Source organism: Prosopis cineraria, unplaced genomic scaffold (genome assembly GCF_029017545.1).
Source record: "Prosopis cineraria cultivar Desert tree isolate PC_DT_omini unplaced genomic scaffold, ASM2901754v1 PC11, whole genome shotgun sequence".
NCBI classification, from domain to species: Eukaryota; Viridiplantae; Streptophyta; class Magnoliopsida; order Fabales; family Fabaceae; genus Prosopis; species Prosopis cineraria.
Window position 1 is genome coordinate 30,372,731 of NW_026555342.1, and position 9,462 is coordinate 30,382,192.

General features: G+C 29.3%; 1 long non-coding RNA gene across 2 annotated transcripts; it reads left to right on the forward strand.

Moving 5' to 3' along the window:
* The first annotated feature begins 1,955 nt into the window (after positions 1 to 1,955).
* LOC129284934 (uncharacterized) lies at positions 1,956 to 8,091 on the forward strand. 2 transcript variants are annotated; one of them, XR_008587035.1, is made up of 5 exons: positions 1,956 to 2,383; positions 3,674 to 3,724; positions 3,975 to 4,043; positions 4,327 to 4,382; positions 7,503 to 8,091. It is a non-coding gene; the product is annotated as an uncharacterized LOC129284934 (long non-coding RNA). The 2 variants fall into 2 exon arrangements; XR_008587036.1 differs by having other exon boundaries at positions 7,511 to 8,091.
* Positions 8,092 to 9,462: the final 1,371 nt, after the last annotated feature.

Below are 9,462 nucleotides of genomic sequence, written 5' to 3' on the forward strand. Positions count from 1 at the left end.
TCGTGAGGCTTCCTTTTCCGTCAGTCAGTTCACCGTCGATAGGTGTGTGAATTCCAGCCATCAACATCAAGTCTTCATCTTCTCTGTTCAGACGTCGGGTTCCTGTTTCCTCTTCGAGCAGCAGCAATAATCTAGTGCGTAACCTTTATGGTGTGGATGTTGGGTGCGTCAGACTTTTCCCTCCCCTGTTTCGATGTCGACTGCCTCTGTTCTCCTTCCTCATATTCACGCGGTGACACTTTCTTCTCCATATGGTTCTGAATCTGCTGATCTGTGTGTACTGCTGGAGCTTTAAGCTCTGCCTTTCATTTGTTTCAACTGATCAGGTGAGTAAATCTCACCTCTTGCTTCCTTGCTTGATCTGTCTATTTGTACATAGGTGGTTTATGGCTAAAGCTGTGAGTATTGCTACCTTGTTGCTGCATGCAAACCATTTTGGGCTGAGATTGTGAATTTTTCTCCATTTTTCTGCAAACTGTGAGTAATGTGCAAGGCTGAAAATTTGATTTTTCTTGAGTATTAAAAATTTATAATTATTGAAGGATTTAAATTGGAGAGCTGGATTATTTCAATTATAGATATTAGAAAATTTGGGAAATAAAATTTGAAAAAAAAAGAAGTTTGGAATTTGTCAAAGGACTCATGCTTATAATGTGTTTAATAAGTTGCCTTTAAGAGAGTCTTGCTCGATTTTTATGTTTCTGAAGTTTCATTAATCATTGTGAGAAGTATATTTAGTTTGGGTGCTATTAATTCATGAATTTAACTTGTAGGTTGTAAGTCAAAAAAATTGGATTACGAATTTGCATGTAACTACTTAAATTCTTGAGGATAGTATGGTAATTTATAATTACTGGATAAAAGATGGAAGGTTAGAAAATTCTATTTGTATGGCTGAATATAATGTACCTAAAGTGTTTGATGCAAAGCTTAAGAGAAAATTTTATCTCAAGTAAATAGGTTGGTATGGCTAAAGAATTATGTAAGAAATTGGCAACTTGAATGGTCATATTTGGACATTGTTGTTTGTAAATCTAATTGAGTTCTTGCAAAGGAGTTTATTTAAGAAGTTGTTGAGGTCTTATTTGAGTTTTGGATTATTAAGAGTTGCAAAATTGAAAGGTTATAAAGTACATTATCATTTTAGAAGTTATACTTGGATGCTTGGAAATGGATAGCCAATAGAATTAAAGGTTTCATGTTTTATTGAATGGTTTGAAATGTTGCACATTAAATGTTTGGTAAAAAGCCTAAGAAGAAATCTTTATGAATGAATTGTGTTCTTAGAACTTCAAAATTATTATTGTTAACTTTAGTTGAATGAGTTCTCTTGAAATGGGATCTTGTTGGTTTAAAAAAATAAATAAATAAATAAATAAAGTCCATTAAAATATTATTATTATATATTATTGGATGTTTGGAAGAAGGGAAGCTCAAATAGAGTCATAAGAAATGAGTTTGGAGCCTTGAGGATACTACAGGTAAGTAAATAGCGTCCCAACTGATTTTTATTAATTTTTTTATCCAAATTTTCTTTACTAAAATATTACATTTTTCTGGAAATCATTTTAAATGCATTAATATGATTATCGGATATTTGTTGATTAACATTTCTTTATTTTGAGATATTAGCTTTACCAAATTTGAAATGTTATTTGATCAATTAAGTCAAGTTTGAACTTTGATTATGAGATTTTCATTTTATCAAATATTGGAATGATATAGAGAATGATTCATACGAGTTCGACGTTGAAATTTTTTTTATTCAATAAATGCAATCATTAGCACCAGATATGAAATTTGATTCTAACAAGTTTTAATGCTTAAAAGTATCCATGCGAGTTTGATTTTGAGAATAAAAACTATATCATGAAAGTGATAATTTTCTCACATGTTGGAAAATGATTTTTAAAAAGGAATTTTATATAAAACACTGATTGCTAACGGTAGTTCTGTTAGCCCTTATGACCTCATTTTTAAAAAGCCTACTTGGAAGCCCAGCTTGCAAAAACGAAAGATAAAATGATGGACTTTATGACCTTATGACAGGAGACAACTGCCAATGCACCTCATATACAATCTCCTGAATTTCACAACACAAAAGGGAGTAAGTTCTTATATGCATGTCAGAGGGTACTTCACTAGGAAAAACCAGTGAACTATGTGAGCTATATATCTAGAAGATTCTGATAGATGCTTGGTCGCTCTTGGTAATGTTCTAACTTTGGGATAAATCATCCACCATAAGAAAATGCAACAATATCAAGTGAAAGTGGTGGTAGAAGATGTAAAATTACCAGAGGCACTCATCCCATTCCTTACTTACAAGGTCAAGACTGTGTCTAAAGCTGTTCGTGCTTTTATCGTGTGGCTCAAGAGACTTGTGAGTATAGTTAGAGTTGCAGTATGTTTTATCAAATATTTCATGCATTTTATTAAGTATTTTATTTTTTATTATTTTTTATTAACTATCTCTTGCCTTTTCAGCTTCCCTCGCCAAATCTTCCCCCGCCAAAACTTCCACAGCCCCCATTGCCACCGCAGTTAACTCCTCTCTAACAAATAATTTTACTAGCCTATGATAAATCATTCAGAGAAAAAGATTTTGTGAAGTAAAAGGATGTTGTGGGTATGGAGAATTCAATGATGATATAATAGGAAGACTTGAATCAACTTCTCTTGAAAAATCAGCTTACCACATTATCAATTGAGTTATTTATCCTATAACTATGTTTTACTTGAATATAATTAACTTATCAAGTTTAGTCAACTAACATGACTGCATTATCATAGGTATCTCCATCGTTTGTGTATCTCATCAGGCAAAGGTGATAATTTCATATCCATTTGCCCGCATCACATGACAAAGAAAGGGAATACTCTAGAAATAAGGTCCCAGTACCTCTAACAAATAATATGTGAAGTCAAAAGGAATGTTTTTATGGCTCCATATGTGCACTCTTAAGGACCAATTTGCGATTAATAGTTTTTTGTTAAATGTTGTAGGCTCAAGTGGACAAATTACCGGCCCATTTCATAACCTATTCTGTGAATAATTTTCTGTTCTCTAGAACAAAAAAAAAACAAAAAAAAAATCTGTTTAGTAACGTATTTTCAAAAAGTGTTTTGAAGGATAAAAAATTAAAATATTGTTCTGGAGAACAAATAAATGAAAACATATTTTAACTGTTATGGGATCATTGTTCTAGAGATCAAGGGAGAATGAGAAAAATATTTACTTTTATTATTTTTTTTATTCTCAAAACATGTTCTAAAAATAGCAGTTCTCAAAATGATAAAACAAAAATAGTTTCAAATAGGTCCTACATACCTCAATTTTGATCTTAAGCATGATAGCTTCACACCCCAAGAAAAGGGTTTAATACTTGAATTTCTTCCTCATGCAATTCTGTGCAGCCTCCTCTATTTTCATTGCCTGATATGTGCTTCTCATTATAATGTTGCCAAGACAAAAACGTTTCAAAATGACATCCTCTCAGTTTCTAATTAGTGTCTTGGAGTACCATTACAGGTCCAACCACATCTTCTTTAGGCCCTCCCCTCTTATTCTTTTGTTGTTTTCTTTGTATATCCTATCAAATAGTAAGCTAAAATTAGATAATTTTTACTTTTTCTCTTAGATAATTTACTTTTATTAGATGATTTTCTTTAGTTGCCTTCGCTGATCAGGACCTCAACGTTACTGATATCCTTGCTCTCTTTGGTAAGTTATATCTCTATATATTTCTTTTATTTTTACTCAATACCCCAGAAACGACTAATCATAATATATGGCAGCTTTATTGGTCAAATAATTTAGCAATCAACTCAAGACTAATGAACAGGCCCTTTTCTCAAGTAATCTAGCTTGCAATCAATTCAATAGGACAAGAAAAGACTAAGTAACAAACAATTATTTCCACATATCATCACTCACATGGTTTGAATTAATATTGCTGGGGCTTCCCTTTCAGGTGCTCACACATTCATAATAGCACATTGCATCACATTTGTGGATATATTATACAATTTTCGTCTCCTAGGTATGTCTTTTAATTTTTTCTATTTTTCTATTCATAGTGCAATGTATTAGTTGATATATTAATTGTAAGTAACAGCCATTTTTAAAGTAAAATAATATGCATGCGAGAGTAAGAAAAGTGGCATAAGAAGCAATTACTTTGCGTATCTAAGAATACCTAACTCGATATATAGGAGGAACCTCATTTAGTTATATGTATCCCTTTTTGTTTTAATTGTATCCCTTTGAGCAGTTTCAACTTTTTTAATTCCCATCTTTGAGCTGTTTATGTTTTGTACTTCCAGATGCTACCTTAGATTCTCAAGAACATACCAGTTGGAATCTTCTCCAGGCTAAAAAGGTTCATATTTAATATCACTGTTTCTCCTTTTTCAGTATTTTTTTTCCTTCTGTTTTCGTGGTTAATAGTGCTCTATTTTGGATATACATACCTACATAAATACATATATACCTATATATATATATATATATGTCTTTGTCCTAATAATCTGTGCTATTGTTCTTTGTTTTTCCTTTGATCCAGTCCATTTAAATCTTTGGCTTATAAACCCTTCTGTTTTTATTTTCTTATTTTTTTTATATTTCTTGTGATTGGATTCTTAAAAATATTTCAATATTTTAATTTTATTGTTTAAAAATCTTAAAAAACCCTTAACTCTTTTCTGATTCTCACGGTCTTTGAAGCCCTATCCCCAGCCGATTGCAAATGAAGCAGTCAAGCATCTGTAGGTTTATTTGGGGGAAGAATCAATAATGAAAATCAAACAAAAGTGGTTGGTTTTTTCCACTGCACTTATTACACTTACTGCATGTGATATGAGTTGTATTATTAAAATTGTTTGAATTTTTTTACACCGAATATGTAAATAGAGATTTTTTCCTTTGCACATGGATGGTGCATATTTTTATAAATTGATTATCTAGATATAATTAAAATATGTAACATGTATGTTTCAAAAAATATTTTTTTAAAAAATTATAATTTAAAATTTTTAAATATGCACTATATGTCCAAAGTATATTTGAAATGTCAATTTACAAGAATTATAAAAAAATTAGATTAAATATAGATCATCTGCATTGAATTTTAGCTGCCCGGAGTGCTAATCAAGCAAATTGATTAATTTTTTTTAAATTCACATTATTAAGATTAAATTTGTACTGTCTAAATTGATTGAACAAATTGATTGAATTTTTTAAAATTTTTTAATAAATTTTATAATAAAATAAAAAATAAAACCTTTAAACTTGACTCTTCAGATTTAATCAGGCAGTCCAAATAGTGCTTTGTTTTGGATACACACGCATTATTCGCTTTTGTCCCAATACCCTGTGCCATTGTTCTTCTCGTTTGTCCTTTCAATGCCATCCGCTTAAATCTTTGCCTTGTAAACCCTTTTGTTTTTATTTTCTTTTTTTATATTTCTTGTGATTTGAGTTACAAAAATATTAAAATTAAAATTTATATGTTTCTCGTGACTCCTATAAAAATTCTTGCATGAGTACAATGGACCACTCATTTGTACTATCCAATAAAACCATATCATGTCAAATTCATTTAATCTTACATGTTATTCCTCGTTCATATTACTTTAAATTTTATTTGATTGAATTGATATAATTTTATTGAATAAGTTAAGGATGATGTTGTAATCCTAAATAAATTTGACAGCCACAAAGAAATCCATCAGTTTATTAGTCCCACATGTTGTACCAACAAGATTAGCTTTATTTATTAATCCCACGTGTTGTACACACACATATTAAAATGATATCATAAAATTTAGATAACCACTAAAAAAAAAAGTGACTTTTGATGGCAATTTTTAGCTACAATACAAAAAGTCATCATTAAAAGTTAACATTAGCAGCAACAAATTAAAGTCGTCACCAAAAATCACCACCAAATATATACTTTTGACGGCAACTATTAAATTTAACTTTTGATAGTGACTTTGATATATCATTGCTAAAAGTTTACTTTTAAGGGCAAAATTTAATTGTCACCACCAAAAGTGTCACTGCTAAAAGTATTTTTATGAAAGATAATTTAAAAAATAAAAATAATTTATATAATTATTTTTGGTGACAACATTTGTCTCCAAAAAAGTATTTTTAAAAAATTAAATATAATTTTAAGTCATGTGAAATAATTTATAAAATTATCATTTAAATTATTAAAAAATTACTTATGAATTATTTTAAAAATTTAAAAGTGAATAAAATCATTCAAAAGATATTTATGAAATTAAATTTCTTATTGTATATACAGAATTAGAAATAAATGATATATAGGATCGTGGAAAAGAATAATAGTGAAGATATGCTTAGTTTAATTATTAAATTATTTTTAATTTTGTATTATTCATAATCTTGTTTTAGACATATATAGCATATATTTTTTTAAGAATTATGTTATTAAGCTAGTATTTCAATATAATAAATTAAATCTTGATGGGTTGTTACTTTCAATTATCATTATATTAAGTTATACATAAATTATTACTTATATATAAACACATAAATGTCATTGGGACATTAAAGTTGTGCACATATCATGAGATGTAAATGATATTATAGACTAATTAGCATATTACACACTTGATATTTAGCTTGATATACACATGGTGTCTACTTCTTTTATTGAGCTGTAATGGTTTTTGAACAAGAATTTCATGTGATTTCACCTAGTGTATTTATATTTCCATTGTTATAAAAAAAGAAATTACTAATAACATTCTTATAACTAATTATTACTATGAATAATATGAATACTTATTCAAATTCACCTTGCCATGAGATAGAGAATGATTGGATGTTAACTAAATTGATCACATATGGGATCCTTGTAATTATTTGGTATTGTAAAAGTTATTAGTATTAATTAAAAATTCAAAATTATTTAAAATGACTATTAAAAAAATTTATGCTGTTGGAATTAATTTTTTATTAAAATACTTTTTTTAAGATATTAAATATTGCAGATAAAATATATTTTAAATGAAAGAGGGGGAAACATTTAGCTATTTTGGGAGAAGATAAAAATTTAATCATTTAGATTATCAAGTTCTGAGAAAAATATGGAGAAGAAAGTAAAAGATATTTAACATAAACTAATATAATAATATTTATAAATAAACTATATGCTTAATAATTTTCATTTAAAAAATAAAAATAAAATTTAAAATTTGGTTACAATGTATATAATAATATTACTTAATATTTAAAAATTTTTTATTTTTAAGTTCCTTTTCCTTACAAAAATAATATTTACTAGTAAAAAATAATATTTTATTAAAATATAATTTAAATATTCATATAAATTATTTTTTCATATTAATAATTGAAAATAAAATAAAATATATGTATATCTTTTTAATAATATATTATTTGATATATGTGCATGCAGTTAAATAACATATATTTAATTTTATATATAATAATTGCAAATATATTTTAGTTCAACAGGCAAAGAAGAGAGGCTTAAAGCTTGGAGGTAGGAGGTGTAGGGTTCAAATCTTGATTTTGGCATATTTTGCAACAAATACGTGACATAGCACGTGGTGGTAACGTTGTGCATAAGGTAGCTTGAGGAGGCATACATGTGGTGGGTGACGTACACGTGTGTTGGTGACATGATGCATGAGGTGACTTGAGAAGGCACACACATGGCAAGTGATATGGCACGAAGTAGGGGTGTGACACATGAGGTGGCTTGAGGAGGTGCACATATGGCGTATGACATGGCATGAGATGGTGGGATGATGTAGCATCATCTGTCGAATGTGTGACCTATGGCATGGCGCAAGATGGCATGTGATGTGGGATTATTTATCACATACATGGCAGGTGACATGGCATCACGTGATGCACACGTGGTGAAGTAACGTAGTATAAAATAAATTATTATTTTTTAAAAAAAGTAAAAGTCTTTTTGGTTGCAACAAGAAGTAGACTTTTATATGTAAAAAACTTTTGGTAGTGACATATGTTTGTCGCCACCAAAAACTGTTAGCGATAATTGTTATAGCGACGATGACTTTTGGACTTTTGGCAGCGATTAGATTTTTTTTCCTTTGGTAGTGAACAATTCATTCTATTTAATTTCTCTTAAATCCAAAACAGCATTTATGATAACAACTAACATGGGGAGTTTTTTTCTAAGGAAAAAAAAACTTGGATCCCATTCAAAGTACAAATATCTTTTTTTTTTTTATACGTTAAGTACAAATATCTATGATCTATTAGACTTCTCTTCAACACAAAGAAGGAAAAAGGTTAATATGTCCTCAAAAGCTGTGTTTTTGTACAAAAGGAAAAGTCATTTAAAGGCATAAGTTACTTGTCAATAATTATGGGATGTACATGTAATTCGTTCATGAAAGTTACTAAGCAAGTAAGCATTTGAAGTTGAAGTGAGATGACTAAGTGAGTGAGTCCAATATTTATATCACATCTCGTCCATGGAGAGGTACAAGGAGGAAAACAAGGCGCTAGCTAGGGTTGTAAAGTTAATTTGAACTAAGAATGTTGATTTTTTGTGGATGATGACGATGTTTTGGGCCAGTCACTGTCATTTATAGGAAAATGGAAAAAATTGTAAGAAAGAATCAAAATAATGTTTATAGGAAAATGGTTTTAGCTAAAAAGCAAGTAGCAAGTATGAAAATAAGCCGCGCATAGAGAGCGTGGGGACTAGGGATGGATCTGAGGGAGGCATGCAAGCGTGCTTGCCCCACTCTAAAACATTTTTTTAGATAAATTTTTTTTCTTTTTTTTAAATGAAAAATATAATTTTGGCCCACCCCACTTCCATGAATGTTTTCACTTTAGCCCCCATGTGTTATGTTCTGGATCTGTCCCTGGTGGGGACCACATCGATTAGTTTACTTCAGCATTATCAGGAACGAACCGATCAACTTTTCTTTTGTGGGTAAACTATAAAAAAGGTAAACGCAGACGAGAGGTGACTGCCAGTACACATATGAAATGGTGATGATGGAAAGTAAGAATTTATAGAGAGAAAAAGGGCGAGCAGGTGGCCAGTGAAAGGAAAGGAGCACAGCCGGTTCTCATGAAAGCTTAAAGGTAATGACCACTGATATAATCTAGTCCATAATTAAAGGATTTTATTTTTATTAAAATAAAAATTTATAAGTTTTTTAAGAAATTTGTTAATTACTCATTTCATATTTAATTTAATCGATCCAAATTTAATATCAATTTTTTAAAATTGACAATAAAGAAAGATATATTCTGTATTGCTCAGATTCAAAGCTTTTAACTTATAATTAAAAAAAATTTGGGAAGAGCCAGTAAAGAAATTATCTTTATTTTTAATATTGTAACTACCAAAATAAAAATTTATCAAAAATTATAAAAAAATTAACGTTAAATTTGGACAAATTAGAGTAAATCTA